The sequence below is a fragment of the Carassius gibelio genome, chromosome A18, assembly GCF_023724105.1.
Source record: "Carassius gibelio isolate Cgi1373 ecotype wild population from Czech Republic chromosome A18, carGib1.2-hapl.c, whole genome shotgun sequence".
Lineage (NCBI taxonomy): Eukaryota > Metazoa > Chordata > Actinopteri > Cypriniformes > Cyprinidae > Carassius > Carassius gibelio.
This window is the reverse complement of record NC_068388.1, coordinates 17,573,833-17,592,353: the sequence shown is the minus strand read 5'-3', so window position 1 is coordinate 17,592,353 and position 18,521 is coordinate 17,573,833. Positions and strand designations below refer to the sequence as shown.

General features: G+C 36.5%; 1 protein-coding gene across 1 annotated transcript in view; it reads left to right on the top strand.

Annotated features, from left to right (window-relative positions):
* The window catches only part of LOC127933948 (transcription factor Maf-like), a 108,829-nt gene that overhangs the window by 23,047 nt on the left and 67,261 nt on the right, over window positions 1–18,521 (top strand). The gene's annotated exons all lie outside the window — the stretch shown is intronic.

Here is an 18,521-nt window from a genome sequence, read left to right as displayed (position 1 = left end):
AGACATTTTGAAATATAATGCCAAATATTGTCTCATTTTGGGTTTCATGAGAGCTACACATTCCAAAAAAGTTGGGCCAGGTAGCAATAAGAGGCCTGAAAAGTTAAATGCACATATAAGGAACAGCTGGAGGACCAATTTGCTAATTATTAGGTCATTTGAAAACATAATTGAGTATAAAAAGAGCCTTTCAGAGTGCCAGTGTCTCTCAGAAGTCAAGATGGGCAGAGGATCACCAATTCCCCCAATACTGCAATGAAGAATAGTGGAGCAATATCAGAAAGGAGTTTCTCAGAGAAAAATTGCAAAGAGTTTGAAGTTATCATCATCTACAGTGCATAATATCATCCAAAGATTCAGCGAATCTGGAAGAATCTCTGTGCGTAAGGGTCAAGGCCAGAAAACCATACTGGATGCCCATGATCTTTGGGCCCTTAGATGGCACTGCATCACATACAGGAAAGCTACTGTAATGGAAATCACAACATGGGCTCAGGAATACTTCTAGAAAACATTGTTGGTGAACACAATCCACCGTGCCATTCACCTTTGCTGGCTAAAACTCTATAGGTCAAAAAAAGAAGCCATATCTAAACATCATCCAGAAGCGCAGAAGTTTTCTCTTCTAATTATAAAACTAAAGAGGCCAAGGACAAACCAAGTTTTTATCAGCTCTCCGTTCAGAACCTGCATCTCTGATGGTATGGGGTTGCATGAGTGCATGTGGCATGGGCAGCTTACATATCTAGAAAGGCACCATCAATGCTGAAAGGTATATAGAAGTTCTAGAACAACATATGCTCCCATCCAGACGTCGTCTCTTTCAGGGAATACCTTGCATTTTCCAACATGACAATGCCAGACACATACTGCATTAATTACTAATTAATTAATAATTCATGGCTGTGTAGAAGAAGGATCCAGGTACTGAAATGGCCAGACTGCAGAATGAACATTTGGTGCATCATATAGAGGAAGATGCGACAAAGAAGACCTAAGACAGTTGAGCAACTAGAAGCCTGTATTAGACAAGAATGGGACAGCATTCCTATTCCTAAACTTGAGCAACTTGTCTTCTCAGTCCCCAGACGTTTGCACACTTATAAAAAGAAGAGAGGATGCAACACAGTGGTAAACATGGCCTTGTCTCAACTTTTTTGAAATGTGTTGATGCCATGAAATTTAAAATCAACTTATTTTTCCCTTAAAAAATTCATTTTCTCAGTTTAAACATTTGATGTCATCTATGTTGTATTCTGAATAAACTAGTGAAATTTGAAACTTCCACATCATTGCATTCTGTTTTTCTTCACAATTTGTACAGTGTACCAATATTTTTTGGAATCGGGTTTGTATTTCTTGTTATTATTTTAAATCTGTATTTAACCCTAGAATGATCTCAGAGTAGGTCTGATTTGTTGGTGATTTGCTGTGTTTATTTATTTATTTTTATTTATTTATTTTTTATAAATATATAAATAGCTTTAAATTGACTTTAAATTTAATCTTCATTCATGCAATGAAGGATTTTGAAACTCTGACCGTAATTACAACCCCATGTTAATTTAAAACTGCTCTAATTGCATATGTCTTCTGCAAGTGAAACATTCCTCTTAACACACACATATAAATAAATGCATTACATTTTGTTATATTAGTATTAGTATTATTATTAATAACCAAAGTTATTATGTAAAAGTTTTAAACATGCAGCTTATTATTGCTTTTGATGTGAACTGAACATTTCACTTTGAAATTCCTCTTTAAATATTATAAATAATAAATTACATTTTTAAGTGAAAGTGAAAGTGAAGTGACATTCAGCCAAGTATGGTATCCCATACTCAGAATTTGTGCTCTGCATTTAACCCATCCGAAGTGCACACACACAGAGCAGTGAGCACACACACACTGTGAACACACACCCGGAGCAGTGGGCAGCCATTTATGTTGCGGCGCCCAGGGAGCAGTTGGGGGTTCGATGCCTTTCTCAAGGGCACCTAAGTCATGGTATTGAGGGTGGAGAGAGAACTGTACATGCACTCCCCCCACCCAATTCCCGGCAGGCCCTCGAACTCACAACCTTTCGATTGGGAGTCCGACTCTGTAACCATTAGGCCACGACTTCCCCATTGCATCTAATTAAACATTAGATACAGCCCATATTAATTGAGAGACTGCATGCATAATAATTCTAAAGTAATTTGTCAATTATACTTCAATTACTTGTAAAAATAGTTAAACGTATAGCAACTAAAGTTCCATATGTAAAGGTAAACACATCAAGGTAAATATAAATGCATAAACATGTGAAATAAATATAATATATGTAAATCTGTATCATATTTGAAAAGATAAAAAAAAAAAAAAATAGAGAGACAGTAACAATCAAAATAATTAGTAATCAAACAAAAACAAATAAATGTTTCTGTAATGGACGAAGGTGTTATGTAGCTGTTTCTCTCGTGTCGCTAGAAATGTGTGCTTGTGTTTGTCAGCGCTGAAGTGACTACTGCTGGTATCCGCTGCTACATTAATGTGACAATATGCAGGCATAAGTGTTATTAACGGTTAGCGCTGAAAGTGCTGCTGTCAGTGAGTTATGTATCTGTGGTCAACACTGTCTCTTCTTTGTCGCATCTTTCACTTCACAGTACTATAGAGTACTTTAAATGAAGAGTAATTTTGTGTTTGTATTTATTTAAGTTAACTTTATATAAGTTTCCCTTGTATGTTTTTGCAAATACAATTTTGCTCTTGTTGTGAATTGTACATTTTACTTAGATCTTATTTGTTAATTTAGTTACTTATAAAAATAAAATTAGCATGTTGTTGTTGTTTTTTGTTGTTGTTGTTTTTTAACATACTTGTAAACTGTTTTTTTACACTGGGTCATTAAATGTAGAGAAGCAAAGCGCAGGATGATTTTTTTGCTACTTTACATTTTCTGTACAATCATGTCACAACCAGCCATACTGTGTATGTAGAGAAGGTAACCATTTTTTGCTAACAGTTTAAATATTTGAGGAATAAGATTTGTTGCAGCTTCATATTAAATGGTGCATTTTCGTGTACTTCAGTGTGAATGTGTGTACACAAATAGCCTTGGCAACAGTATACATATGCAGTGTCTGTGTGTTCTGTAAATAGCCGAGTTTGAGTGGCTGTCCACTGTAGGAGTCTATTTTAGCTGCGCGCAGGAAAACAGGCCACTGGCCTTCTCAGCAGTCTAAACTGAACACCCTCTTGCTAAATAAATAAACTATATTAATTCACTGTTCATGCAGACGCACCCAGAGTTCTAAACAGACACACACACACACACACACACACACACATGCATGCATGCTACTGTATGACAGTACAGGAGATATTTCTAGTATCACCTCTGTAATGTCACTCTACCCATGACAGGTAAAACCGATAACTTCAGTCTTTTTTTTTTTTTTTCGTTCTTGCAGTTTTCTGATTAATTTGCTGAATTTTGTTCCTGGAGCTGTCTATGTGGCCTCCTACTGGGAATCTAGCAGCCTGCCTTGTCTTGTTCTGTACATGCATTTTACCAGAACGTCACCATTAGAGGACTGAAAAACTTCATAGCATCTAATTGCATAAATAATCATTCTAGAAAAGTCAGTTTGAACTTGCTTCAGTTTTCTATAAAACTTCCCAAGGTCTAAAAAAAGTTTTACTTTCTGGATTATGTTTGCATTTTAACAGTGGAAGTAATTAAAGTTTTGATAGCTATAAGCCTGATTTCTGACAACATAAACTTTTGCAAACAACATTTAACTATCAATATTTCATTATGTTACAGTGAGTGTTTTACAAGTTTATTTCCCAATATGGGATTTTCCTAGCTATTAATACAGAAATTTGTATTTGAATGGCACATTAATCTATTACGTGTGCTTGAAATTTGAGCACCCTGTCACTTCCTGTTCTTCATCCCCTCTTTTCATCCTCTGTATTAGTAATTTGTTGTTTGAAATATTCAGCTTAATAACTCACTTCATGCCCACAGTTTATTTGAGCATAAACGCTGTCACACATATTTGCTAGGACTTGCTGAAGTGCTTGCCGTTTTTTTTTTTTTTTTTTTAATTTGGGTGAGCTGACATGTGAAATGTGCTTAATAGCTATTCAAAAAAAAAAAAAAAAAAAAAAAAAAAATATATATATATATATATATATATATATATATATATATATATATATATATATATATATATATATATATATATATATATATATATTTTTTTTTTTTTTTTTTTTTTTTACATGAATCCCAGCTTCATAGTATATTTGAGCAGTAGACAAATTTGCCTGAGTCTATGTCTATGAGTCTATGTAATTACATTTTAAGCCATGTGTTTTTACAGTCTGCTTAACAGAGGGAAATTATCTCCTCAAAACCAACCACAATTAATTTATGGAGCCACTTTGCTGGTATACTTGTGCAAAAACATTGTAATGACATTTAGCTGAAAATTGCGTCTTCTTGATATATAAGAGAGAAGATTAGGGAAAGCTCATGCCTCACTGAGTCACTCTAAGTGGATCATTCATTTTACCCAGAGATAAAGATTGCTATCTACGTGTGTTGTGGATCTAGATACTTTTTTAATAAAAAAAAAAAAAAAAAAAAACAATCATCTAACCCTAACAAAATGTTTCTCAGGGTAATTTTTTTTTAAATGATTTATTTTATTTATTATTATTATTATTATTATTAGGTGTCCTTAATAACATACTTAAATTTTACCAAAGTTTGACCACTAGAAATGTGTCATTTTGAAGATGGTGTCTAAGATGGGCAGGAAGCCATTAAAATATCCTAACTCCTTCATTATTTGTCTTAGCCAAGTAATCTTGGTGTCTAACCCCATGTTGTCTGGGTCTATGAATCCATTTGACTTGTCTAAATTGCACTGATATGATTACATATGAAATACATGATTTTGTGAGATTACTGTAAGGCTTTTTCATTGTTTGGGGTGAACCAGAAAGGTAAACGATTTAGCCTATGTAATGTAACTCCTATTCAGTATGTGTTTTTGGACACATACCCTTTTTCTTGCTAAAACACAGACTTGACATTTAAACTAAAAGTTACTGCACTCAACTTAAATTGGAGCGGTGTAACTTTGATTATAAACAACTCTGAATAAACCCGAACAGAGGCCTGTGTGTGAACCATCTAAAATGTTCAATCATTTCAATTTGAATAAGTTAATACACATGTAATGCATCCTCTATAGCTGTTTTTGAGTATTAAGGTGTCATTATACTAAAGCCAACAAAACTAAATTCACAATTTTCAGCAATTCAGAAGAAGGGTGAAGAGAATACTGACATTTGATATTGCCTGCCTCATTGAAATGTTGTTGGCAGCACAGTTTACAGCAATCTTTGACCTCTTAAACCACAGCCCCCCACCCAGATTTCTAACACATGTAAAAGGCCAACAATGTGAGTGTGTTAAGAGAGCATGACGTTGTTGAATTAGTTTGAGGAAAAAGTACACTCCAAATGCAACTTTGACCATGAGTCATGTTGTTGTAAACCAAGAAACTTGCCCCATTTTCTGTAAAAACTTAAGAGATGAGGCTCTGATGTGGTTAAGATTCATCAGAAGGCAGATGATGGAATCAACAATGGAAGTGTACAAAGAAGCGATGACGTAGACATTTATGCTGGTGAAATAGTACACTCAAAATGTTGACAGAAGTGCATAAAATATATATATATATATATATATATATATATATATATATATATATATATATATATATATATATATATATATATATATAAAACAAACAGAAAAACATAAAAACCAACAAGAGAATAAAGCTGAGCCACCGAAAATAAAGCCAGAGTATCAACTGGTCCTTTCAACAGCCAAAACGGTTGCCTTTTCTGTGGGACTACGATAACTAATGGAAGTAATGACACAAGTAGTGTTAAGACTGATACGCTCACAGAGTCCATTCTTGATTGTTGTGACAATCATGCAGATCAATGGGCTTTCACTGTAAAAGGCAGGATCAAGTATTATGGCCATGATCTACATGCTGCAGACTGTGTTTACCACCACTTATGCAGTAGTAGTTTTCATAACAGATATAACATACTGATACAGTTCCAGAAATACCCAGAAGCAAAGCGCAGAAAGTCTGGACGGCCCAGAAATAAAGATCAGAAGCAGGCATCCATGAACATTTTCTCTTGCCTCAGTAGTAAACATGAGGAACAGTTGACAATTATACATCTTCAAGACAAAATGAAGGAATCTCTGATAAACCCGGACTCTGAACCTTATGGAAATCAATACTTCAAGAGAAAATTGAGAGAACCTTACCACGATAATGTACATTTCACTGAATAGGAAGGCCTCCATGACATAGTGACAATGAGAGAGAAGACATCACACATCCTACAATCTTATTTCAGCAAACAAGAAAAGGATGAGGAATCCCAGAAAAAAAAAGGTGATTATTCAAAGAGCTGCTCAACTGATCAAAATTGATATCAAGACCAATGTCCTATCCATTATGGATCAGTACCCAAGCACAAAGTCCCTTGAGCTTGACTCTGCCCTTTCGTTTTTTCCTGAGACTCTCCATAGACTTTTAAATGATCTTTTTGTGGGTAAGGAGAAAAGCCGAAATGTTGCAGGAATTGGACAGCCAATTGTCCAGGCAGCATGAATAGTCCCCTGAAAAGCATAGTCTTAATGCTTGGAGGTTTTCATACTTTTATGAACCAACTTGGTACAATAGGAATACTAATGGAAGGCACAGGACTCAGGAACATTGTGAAATTTGTCTATGTATCAAATGCCATCCAGCACACGAGTACTGGAAAGTCATAGAAATAAGGACTTATAAATTGTATGTATTTTTTTACAATAATATGCTTGTAACCAATTGTTTTAATATATAATTGCACTTGTAATCACTTGTGCAAATATGATAATTAGAATCTTACATGGCCAAAACATGTATCAGGCACCAGTATTTCTGGTCTAGGAGCAACACAAAGGAAAATGGGGCCTTTCTTGGAGTCAAACTTTCTGTAAACTTTTAGTAGGTTTTTAAGTGCATCTGATGCTACTATAAACCACCACCTTTTGTTGGATTTTTTGGGGGAGGTCAAGCCATATTTGCAGCTGACTAATATAGTCTCAACTTCAGATGGCATGCCCATGTCCTGCCCACAATCCAGTCACTGACTGTCTGAAGTATACTGTAAACAAACATGTCAAGAACTGAAAGTCATCACTTTCAATCTGATTGGCTGGCCAATGAATACTTGATACAATGAATAGTTTTGATGAAGAATTAATAACTGGATTTGCCAAGGTTTTCAAGGTTATTGGGGTGAAATCTTTGAAACATTTTCACAGTCTTCAAACACTTATATCTGATAGAATAATTCTATATTACATTTTAATCATTTCTATATGATCGACAGCATTTCTGAACACAGCGTCTTCAAACCCCCAACTGTTCCCCGTGTGCTGCAGCAAAAATTTATCAGATGTTGCTGATACAATAATAATAATAATAATAATAAAAATAACATTTATTATAAATAACAAACTATAAAGTATTTATTTAATAAAAACGTTATAGTTAAAGAAACTTAAATAGACTCACATTCACAAATCAGTCAATAGCTGAATCAGTTTGGGATTTTTTTTTTTTTTTTTTTTTTTTTTAGATGTATGAATGCAATGCATGTTTTATCCAGTCCATGCCAACTGAAGTTAACTTCAAAGGTTTCACTCTACAGCAGACTATTGTGAAGGATTCATAAATGCATTTTGTGACAAATAATGTTTGTGTTTCAAAACTACAATGAAGGGCACATTAGAACAAGCTGTACAATTTGATCCCAATGAGCCACCATAGATTTCTGCAGTTTCTCATGCGAATCGGGCTTTTGGCAGCCATGACTCTTCTATTAGTGAGCACTAACAATTTTATAATTAGAAAATAAATGGTGTGTCACACAACCCAAGTATTATGGCATTAGCACCATTTGAGTTTGACAGCTGGAAGGATAAACGTTCACTTTTTTGCAGTTTATGGACAGAGAACTGCAGATTCTAAAAGGATTTTAAGTACTTGCAGCACTTGAAGTTCATTTAGAGCCGCAGACTTACACATATCTCCTGTCTGCAGAGGTTGATTTCTACAGCATCTGCAACAATTGTGTGAATTTTATTTAGAAAAATTATGTTTTCTAACAGGAAGTGTTTCGACACACACTGTTAGAGGCTAGACAGCTCTACACTCATGTGGCATGTTGATTTCATGGGTGCCGTTAAAAAGGAAACCACCAAAGCTCATCTGAATGGTCACATTGGCTTTTGATTTCATCATATTTTTCAGTAATTTCAAGTGCATTAAATATTTGTGTCCAAACTCACATTCTGGATTTGTAAATGTAAAATACATTTACAAAAACAGAAAGGGAAAAATCATGCCCTATCCCTTCTATCAAAAACTTTGTGGTGTCAAATTAACTTAATTAACATAATTTAAGTTGTTTGGCTTTTAGTCCATGACATGTTAGCTTTGATGCAATCTCTATGCTAGTGTAGGGCTCAAATGAACAATTTATTAGAAAGCAGCATATATTATTTTTTATTCCTTTATCTTTGAAAAAATAGTATTTTTGTCCAATAACATTATAGAATGAGAACATATACTCTTAATGACATATGACTCTTTAGATATGTCCCAATCCACCACTTTCTATTTTAAGAGGAAATGTGTCAACACAAGAAAGAAAACTCAGTTTCAGAATTATTTAAGATGGTGTAGTTTGACATTTAATACTGTTCTGATTTGAATCATTGTTATAACGTTATGAATGTTGTTGACCCAGAATAGATATAGCAGAGTTTAGAAGTGTGTCTTTTCATAGGTCAGGGCATGAATAAGCAAGTGATGTTTTTGCCATTTCAAGGAGAGGTTTTCATATGCATTTGTGGAACGTGTAGCGCTCATCGCTGAATTGGACTTGGGTTTCAAGCCGTCAGAGTGGGTGGAAGAGGAAATCCAAGAGTACTCAGTAACCTACGATGCAATAGCTAAAAAAAAAAAAAAAAAAAAACATCAGCGTGCGTCACTCTTCAAGACATTTTCCAGACTGCTCCGAATGATGAGCTCTGTCCAAGACCGTTTTTCCGTCTTCTTTTTACGTGCTGTTAGAGATCAAGTAATGATTTAAGAGTTGTTTTATCTTATCTGACTGCAAAGAAACACTTTACATACTGTGAAATGTATCCGTGAAATGAAAGTGTTAATGTATCACTATGTTTGTTTTCACTCTTTTCACCCTCTTCTCAACTACACAGTTTAAAGTCCGCATGATACAGCATTCACATTCCATTGTATTCATTTAATGCAACAGCATCTGATTAAAACAGGCATGACATTTTGTCAATTTTACACAATAACAGAACTAACAAAAGAATCTTTAACTATAAAGTTTTTATTAAATAAATACTTTATAGTTTGTTATTTATAATAAACGTTTCTATTATTATTATTATTATTATTGTATCAGCAACATCTGATTTCATTATTGCATATTACATGGGCAAAAAAAAAAAAAAAAAAGAAACCTTCAAATAAGATTGTACATGGGTCTCTTTTAGATATCCTATGAACATGCTTGAAAAGCTGAGAAAGAAAACTGTTTTAACAGTTTGATGTAATGTTCTGAAAGATAAAACACAATTTCCGAGTGTTACAAAGGATTTTTTTTTAAAACAGATAACATGCTAGCATCAACCTCCACCATGAGTCCAATCTAGAAGATTGTTTGTTGCCTGCAAGAGTCTAATAAGAACCCCCAGCCCAGAGAAACACCTCCAGATATGAACCAGTGTACTGCAGACTGTGCAGAAAATCTCTCTCCCCTGTGGGGATCTTCTTTTCAGAGAGAAAATTAATATTCCATTCCCCCCAACCCCCTCGACTCCAATCATGCTCAAAGCAGGAAGACTATATGATGTATCTTCATACCTGCATGTGTTCAAAATAAAATGAAAAAGCATTAAAATAAGTAATATCAAATGGTAGAGCATAATTCTATGCAGTTACCAATGCTGTCTTCAACCTTCAATACCATGTCTTGAAACCCTTGAGCAAATCGCCGGACCCCCAACTGCTCCCCAGGCACTGCAGCAAATGGTGTGTGTGGTGGTTTGTGTGCTTGATTTCAGAAGGAAACCTCAATGAAAACACTGTTTGTCTAATCATGATACTGACACCCTTCTTCTGAGAAGGGGTCACTGGTTTTTTATTAAGTCAGAATCTTTTTTTGGTTAAGGGATTGTGTCCTGAAGACCACAGATCAAACTGATAACTGGTGATTACCACAGTGGCACACTCATAGTACACCGATAAACCAACCACCTGTGAGACATCACAGTAAAGAACTACCTCAGTGTTTGTCTGCAAGGCCTGTCACAGCAGCCTTGAAAATCAAAATAATTACAAACTGAAAAAAAGAGAGAGAGACAAGAGGCATATTATAGAGGCATTTCTTCTGGTATCTCAAAGAATACAGAAAGGCCTTAGTTTTCATCTGTTAACAGACGGTATTATCATATATTTGATTCCAGCATGGTAGCACTGTCACCACACACACATGTACAATAAGACAGTTTCTAGAAGAGGAGTTGTTTTGGCGTGGGTTTCCTCTGCTCCATAGTAGGACATGTCAATTACAGACAATTAAATGTCCTTATGTGAGAGTTAGTGTGTGAATGCGTGAGTGTTTGTGTAGCCCTGTGATTGACTGGCAAGCCGCTCACAAGTGTTTCCCTTCCTGTCCCAGTATGCTAGGACCCTACGCAGGACAATACCTTTAGACTTATAATCTTATATCTTATAAACTGCAGAAACCCTGACATTATGCACGGGATACATTTTATTTCATAAATATGGAATAAATTGGATGAAAATTTTGGGAGTGACACATTTTATGTTTTACTACATTTTCTGCTTCGGTTTTTGTAGTTTAATTTTTCCACATGTATCTGTGGTATACTGTAAAATAATGATAGGCATGTCATCCGTTTTAAAGGATTTTATTAGCAAAAAATAAAATAAAATAAAAAATACTGGATTAGCTTCTGGGCCAAATCCTGATTTATGGCGATCCATTCTTGTCTTATTAGTTCTCAGAATTGATTGCAATTTGTGGGGTTCTGCTTGTCCACTCGCCTTTTGAAGACTGACCACAAGCTCTCTATGGGATTGAAATCCAGGGAGTTGTCTGGCCACGGATCCAAAATGTCAATGTAACGATTTGAGTCACTTCTTTATCACTCTTGCTTTGTGACATGGTGCTCCATCATGCTGGAAAATGCATGAATCACCAAATCGCTCATGGATCGCTCTTGCAGGTTTTGATACTATTCTTTATTAATTTCAGTGTTTTTGGGCAGAATTATGTGAGAGCCCACTCCCTTGCTTGTAAAGCAACCCCACACATGGATGGTGTCAGGATGCTTCACTGTTGGCACAACACAGGACTCATGGTAGTGTTCAACTTTTCTTCTCCAAACAATCGATTTTACAGATGTCCCAAACAGTCGGAGGGGAGCTTCAGAGAAAGGGACTTTGAAAAAAGTCTTCTGCTGTCCAATCCTTGTACTTCCTGTAGAATTTCAGTCTGTCCTTGACATTTTTTTGGAGAGAAGTGGCTTCTTTGCTGCCCTTCATTACACCCTATCATTGTCCAAAAGTATTGGCCTCACTGTCTGTGCAGATGCTCTCACACCAACCTGCTGCCATTCCTGAGCAAACTCTGCACTGCTGGTGCCCCGATTCCATAGTGGACTCTTTAGGAGGAGACATCCTGACGAATGATTGACACTATGGGACATCCTGAAGACTTCTTCACTGCAGTCAAACCTCTCTCCTTGATGTTCTTGATGATCCAGTAAATTACTTGCATGTGAGGCCATTTTGATGCACTGTGATGTGGCTGAACATGTTTTTTTTTGAGGAAATCATTACTAACAAGAACACAATGATTAGAAGCACTTCTTCCCTTCTTTTATAGCAATCAGTCTGCTCTTAAAATCGAATTAGTGTGATAGTGATTTCACCTGATAAGTACTCATTGAATGCATTTGCTTTGAATGCATGTTCTTAAGGTGATTATGCTTAGTAAACCAAAACCGCACTTGGTCATGTAAATGTGGTAACCGGATTTCTTTTATCAAAGTAAGGTCATAAACGATGTTTAAGCATAAACCGTTCACAGCAGGTAGTTTTTTGCCTCTTATTCCAATTTTGCACAGCATTTAAACGCAATAACCCAATTTATGACGGCTTATTGAAGTGAGCATGTGTGATACGTGACAGGAAGGCAACAATGTGAATGAACAACCACAACAGCTTAAGAAGCAAACTTTGTATAACACAAAATTTATGTCACTGCAAAAACTTTTGGCCATGACTGTCCATGTCTTTACTTATGTCTTACATAGTAATTGGGACTTGTTTTGTTAGGTGCTTGTAAGTTTTATAGCAGGATGCTTTTTTATTTTATTTTATTGAATTCAATTGAATTGAGTGTGTTTAGCTTTAATTATACCCTCCAAATACACAAACACTTCAGTTCCACAAAACATGGGGTTCAATGAAGAGCTAAGAACTGCCTAACCAATAACATTTCCTGTGGGTTCCTTTTCCTCTTGCTTTGAATTTGATATGTGTCAACTGAAATGTGTCTCTGTGATGTTGAAAGAAAATCAGGTATGAGAGGGCAGAAGGGATTTTTCAGATATTTAATAACAAGAACAGTTAACACATACTTCAAAGATTTTACAATTCCTTTGTATCTTTTTACGTTTCTTTCAGTTTTGCTTACGAGGTCTGTATGAACCTTTACCTTCTCTCATTTTCTAGCTGTCACTCTCTTTTAGGGATGTAACGATAACAACGATTTGATGATAAATCATGATAAAATTCCCCACGGTTAGTGTTACCATTTCATCTTTTAATTATCATTAAAACCGTATTTGATTACCACTCGTGATAAATAAATATGTTGTATGTTCCTGTGGCTCAGTGGTAGAGCATTGTGCAATCCTCAAGAAAAAAAAAAATATATATTTCATTTGCAACAGCTGAGAAAATTCAGGCTCTCACCAGCAATCCTGGAAACTTTCTATTCAGGGGCCATAGAAAGTGTATTGACTCAGTGTATATCAGTGTGGTATGGGAATATCTCCAGTCAAGACTGCAAAGCTCTGCAGAGAGTTGTGAGTTAAGCAGAGTGCATCTTAGGGTTTGCTCTCCCCTTTCTGCGGGACATCTACCTCAAACTCTGCAAAACCAGAGCTGTTAAAATCATCAAGGACTCCATCAACCCCACTGACCATCTTTTCAATTTGCTGCCATCTGATAAGCATTTCCATAACCTGATGGCAAAAACTGAGAGACTTAGGAGGAGTTTCTTCCCGCAGGCTTCTAAACTCAAAACCACCCTCTTAACATACACTCGTCTCCCCTAATATTCATTTAATCAGTAAGATATTCATCATTCTCTACCTCACACTGACATACTGACAGTGTCACAACCTGTTTGTACATTCGCCTCTTGCACATTTGTATATCTTAATATTTAAGACTACAGTATAATGCGCATATGCACATTTGCCCCTTGTACACTTAATATTTAAAGGGGGGGGGGGGGGGGGGGGGATGAAATGCTATTTCATGCATACTGAGTTTTTTATACTGTTAAAGAGTTGGATTCCCATGCTAAACATGGACAAAGTTTCAAAAATTAAGTTGTACGTTTGAAGGAGTATTTCTGTTCCAAAAATACTCCTTCCGGTTTGTCACAAGTTTCTGAAAGTTTTTTCCGAGTATGGCTCTGTGTGACGTTAGATGGAGCGGAATTTCCTTATATGGGTCCTAGGACACTTCTGCCGGAAGAGCGCGCGCTCCCGTATAGCGAGGCTGAGCACAGACATTTCACTGATCAGAGCGAGAGCGTCGCGAAAAGTCACAAAAGTGTGTTTTTGGTTGCCAGGGCAAGACAACCCTGCACAGATTACCAAAAAAAAACAGCATTAAGGGACCAGTGGATGGAGTTTATTTTTACAGAGCATCAACGGAGTTGTGCAAGTGTTTTTGTTTGTTCCCTCCATTTCGAAGATGGTTGTTTTACAAACAAGGCCCAGTTTGACGACGGATTTGCGTATCGTTTTTTCTTAAAGGGGGGGTGAAATGCTATTTCATGCATACTGAGTTTTTTACACCGTTAAAGAGTTGGATAAACATGCTAAACATGGACAAAGTTTCAAAAATTAAGTTGTACGTTTGAAGGAGTATTTCTGTTCCAAAAATACTCCTTCCGGTTTGTCACAAGTTTTGGAAAGTTTTTTTCGAGTATGGCTCTGTGTGACGTTAGATGGAGCGGAATTTCCTTATATGGGTCCTAAGGGCGCGTCTGCCGGAAGAGCGCGCGCTCCCATATAGCAGAGCACTGATCAGAGGGAGAGCGTCGCGAAATGTCACAAAAGGAGTGTGTTTTTGGTTGCCAGGGCAAGACAACCCTTCACAGATTACCAAAGATAAAACAGCATTAAGGGACCAGTGGATGGAGTTTATTTTTACAGAGCATGAATGGAGTTGTGCAAGTGTTTGTGTTTGTTCCCTGCATTTCTAAAATGCTTGTTTTACAAACAAAGCCCAGTTTGACGACGGATTTGCGTATCGTTTATTTCTTAAGGATGATGCAATCCCAACGAAAAAGGGTCACGATTGTGTGCTGGAACCACAGGCGGTGAGTAAAACCGCTTAAAATATCTCTGCCTCCTTGTTAATGCGTCCGCCTCCCATCGGAGACCCGGGTTCGAGCCCCGCTCGGAGCGAGTCCTTGCTGCTGCTGCTCTCGTTCAGTTTCAGCCTTCACAGCTGATACAGCTTCCAAACGCTGTCAACGCAACTGGCGCTCGTGATTCTTTAGCTCCGCCCACAGGTCACGCCTCCAGGCGCTCGTGTTTTTCTGGGAAAAATCGGTACAGACTATCTTTCTCTTATGAATATGATAAAACTAAAAACTTTTTGGAGTTATGAAGGATGCAGTACTACTATATAGGTACTCAAGATTAACAGGATATTGAGTGAAAACGAGCATTTCACCTCCCCTTTAAGGATGATGCAATCCCAACGAAAAAGGGTCACGATCGTGTGTTGGAACCGCAGGCGGTGAGTAAAACTGCTTAAAATATCTTTGCCTCCTTGTTAGTGCGTCCCCTCCCATGCCGGAGACCCGGGTTCGAGCTCCGCTCGGAGCGAGTTGTTGCTGCTGCTGCAACGTTTAGTTTCTGTTCAGTTTCAGCCTCGGGATCTGATTCTGGATCACAAATAAACGGCTGAATCTGACTGTAAGCCATGGTTTGTTTTGGATGATGGTTGTTTTTCCCTCATGGTAATGTCACAGCTTCCACATGCTCTCAACGCAAAAGCCTACTGGCGCTCGTGATTCTTTAGCCCCGCCCACACGTCACGCCTCCAGTCGGTCGTGTTTTTCCGGGAAAAATCGGTACAGACTATCTTTCTCTTATGAATATAATAAAACTAAAGACTTTTTGGAGTTATGAAGGATGCAGTACTACTCTATAGGTACTCAAGATTAACAGGATATTGAGTGAAAACGAGCATTTCACCCCCCCTTTAAGACCATAGTATACTTTCATGCACATTATTTTCTATCATATGTTTAATTCTACAGTATAATTTTTTTTTATGTTATTCTTATATTTTATTGCTTACTTTTATTTCTTTCATACCTATATTTATGTATGTTTTTCATCTGTGTTGTATTTAATAATTGCACTGTCCATGGAGCAGACCTGACTCACATTTCACTGCTGGTTATATATGCACTATTTAATAGTATAATGTGACGAATAAAAATCTTGAATCTTGAATTGACTTGAAGTCTCAAATCCAAAGAGATATTCTTAAAACGCTCATTCTAACATGCCCACATATGTCTACATCACGGTGTGGGAAGAATTGCATAGCACCACCCAAATGTTCAAGCGAAGAAAAAAGGCATAACTTTAATTCTCGCTGTTGCACTGCCGCCATGTTTTGGTAATTCTTTGTTTGTTTCATGGTGAAAGCAAAACTACTTTGTTTAGCATTCCAAAAGAGGACACAACTAGAAGTTGGTGGGAAAATTGTATTTAAAACACTTTTCCAGAAAATTTCAACCAAAATATGAAGATGTGTACAGCCCATTTGAAGGAGGACGGGGACTGTTTCCTGAACCGGTAGCCTACAATGCCATCTACACACAAAGGCTGTTTCTATAAAATGGTTTCTATAAAAAGTAAATTTCTGCAAGGACAGTCTGGTGCTTCTGACTTACAGGCTAGGCTGTAAGTACGTTTACATATATATATATATATATATATATATATATATATATATATATATATATATATATATATATATATATATAGCTTTGCACTTGGTGTGAATAAGTTTTTTCACACATTTGATGTGAATAGATTCACATTTTGTAATCTGCCCTTTTGCTTTGCTTACACATTAATAGTTTGCAATCAATTCATTTGTTTGTTTATTTATTTGTTCTTTCATTCATTCATTCAGTCGCTCACTTTTGGTGTTAATAGTTTTGTATTTTAAGTTTTTATTTATTTATTCATTGTTTGTTTGTTTTTTATATAGGCCTTAAGCCTGCACATTGTTGTAGTATGATTGTCAAGCTGACTGCTGAGTCCTGTTACTCAGTTGTAAATTATAACTTCCTACTGAGACCACAACTATTCCTTGCAAAATTAAAGACAATCTATTTGTTTTACCAGCAATAAAGCCTCTGCTATGGCCACTGCTCCCTCTGCACAACCATCACAACTACCAAATAAACACATTTCTTCTTCTGTATTGCACAAAATATTTCAAACAGCAGGCTAACTGACATTTGACTTAATTAAATGGGGTCTGGTCTTAAAAAATGCCCTGAAAGTTATAGAAATATAGTTATTACTTAAATGGAGTTTGTTGGACAAAGACTGCAGTATTATCATAATTAAACAAAATCTGAAGCATATGGCAGGGTAGAGGGCACACTTGTAAATAATCAGCGTGAAAGCTTTTAAGAGCACAGAAGTACACTAAGTTAGCCGTAAGGTTGTATTCTTGAACTCTGACCATGAGTTGTTGTGCATGTGTGTTTGTTCTGTAAAATATGTGTGTATAAATATACATTTTCTAAACTGTTTATTAAGACTGTACTTTACCCATGGGAATTTGTGAGCAGTTCTTCTGTTTTGGAAAGATCTGAAATGGATGGATATTTTCTATCTGTCTTCAGACAATGTGACCTTTCACCCATCAGTTTCCTCACTGTAATTCTCTCTCCTGTACACATACCCACCAGCCCTCCAGTTTTTTTCTTGTAATCCATCAATGATGTTGTTTCTGACACATACACTCTTGCTGGTAGTCCATTACACTAGTACTAGCACCCCAAAACCTTTACACACTCTTATTACAGTAATCTGCAGCATCCTGACACATTCCCACACTCACACATCTCCAGGGAAGGGTCCTGTGCTTGGGTCTCCTGCATTCAGCCCCCTACAGTGAACCGAAATAGTGTCCACACTAGCTCATATCTAGAGATTAATTTCCTCTGGCAGGAAGTTGTGATATGGTTACAATTATTTTTGTTGTCTGTCTAGGCAGAGTTTTTGCGGTGCACCCTGGCAAGAGGATCAATATTTGTCATAAAAAGCCTCAGCTGAGTTGTCCAGCTTTGCCCTCTGTGCCCCATGGGACTGTTATAAGTGTGTGTGAGTCTGTGCTGGTCCGTCTTAAATTAGATACAGTTCGAACATTTCACAAGTTATATGTTAGTGTCTGATGCTTGCACAGTTGAGGACATGCTAATTCCAGAATGTTGTATTTACATATAATCATATAATATCATATCATATCATATGTATTCTTTCTTGCTGCAGTCTTCCAGAATTTTGTCTCTGTTAAACACACTTCAATGTTTACTCACCTTGAACACCAGACATAATGACACAATTATATTCCACCATTAAGCAAATTTTCTGTCCACACTGAAAGAAAAAAGGTTGCACTCTGCAACAAAATCACAGCTTGAACATTCAAAACAGAACATAAAATTTCAAAACAGAAAATTTTGTGGATGAGTTATTTATGTTAGGGTGCTCTTCAGCATTTGCAATGCACTGCCCATGCAATGAATGTAAAACATATACTTTTTTTTCAGAACTTCATAGATTGCATCCTTATTGTTACGTCCCGTGACTCAAAAGGGGACGCAACAAAAACTGGGACATAAGAGAGCCAATTCGTAAAGAAACGTTTTATTTAGATGAGACAAATATACAAAACGTAGTACGGTAGTATTCAAAAGTCAGTAATGGGGTTCTAAGGGTATGTGTGGAAGTGGTGTCATGA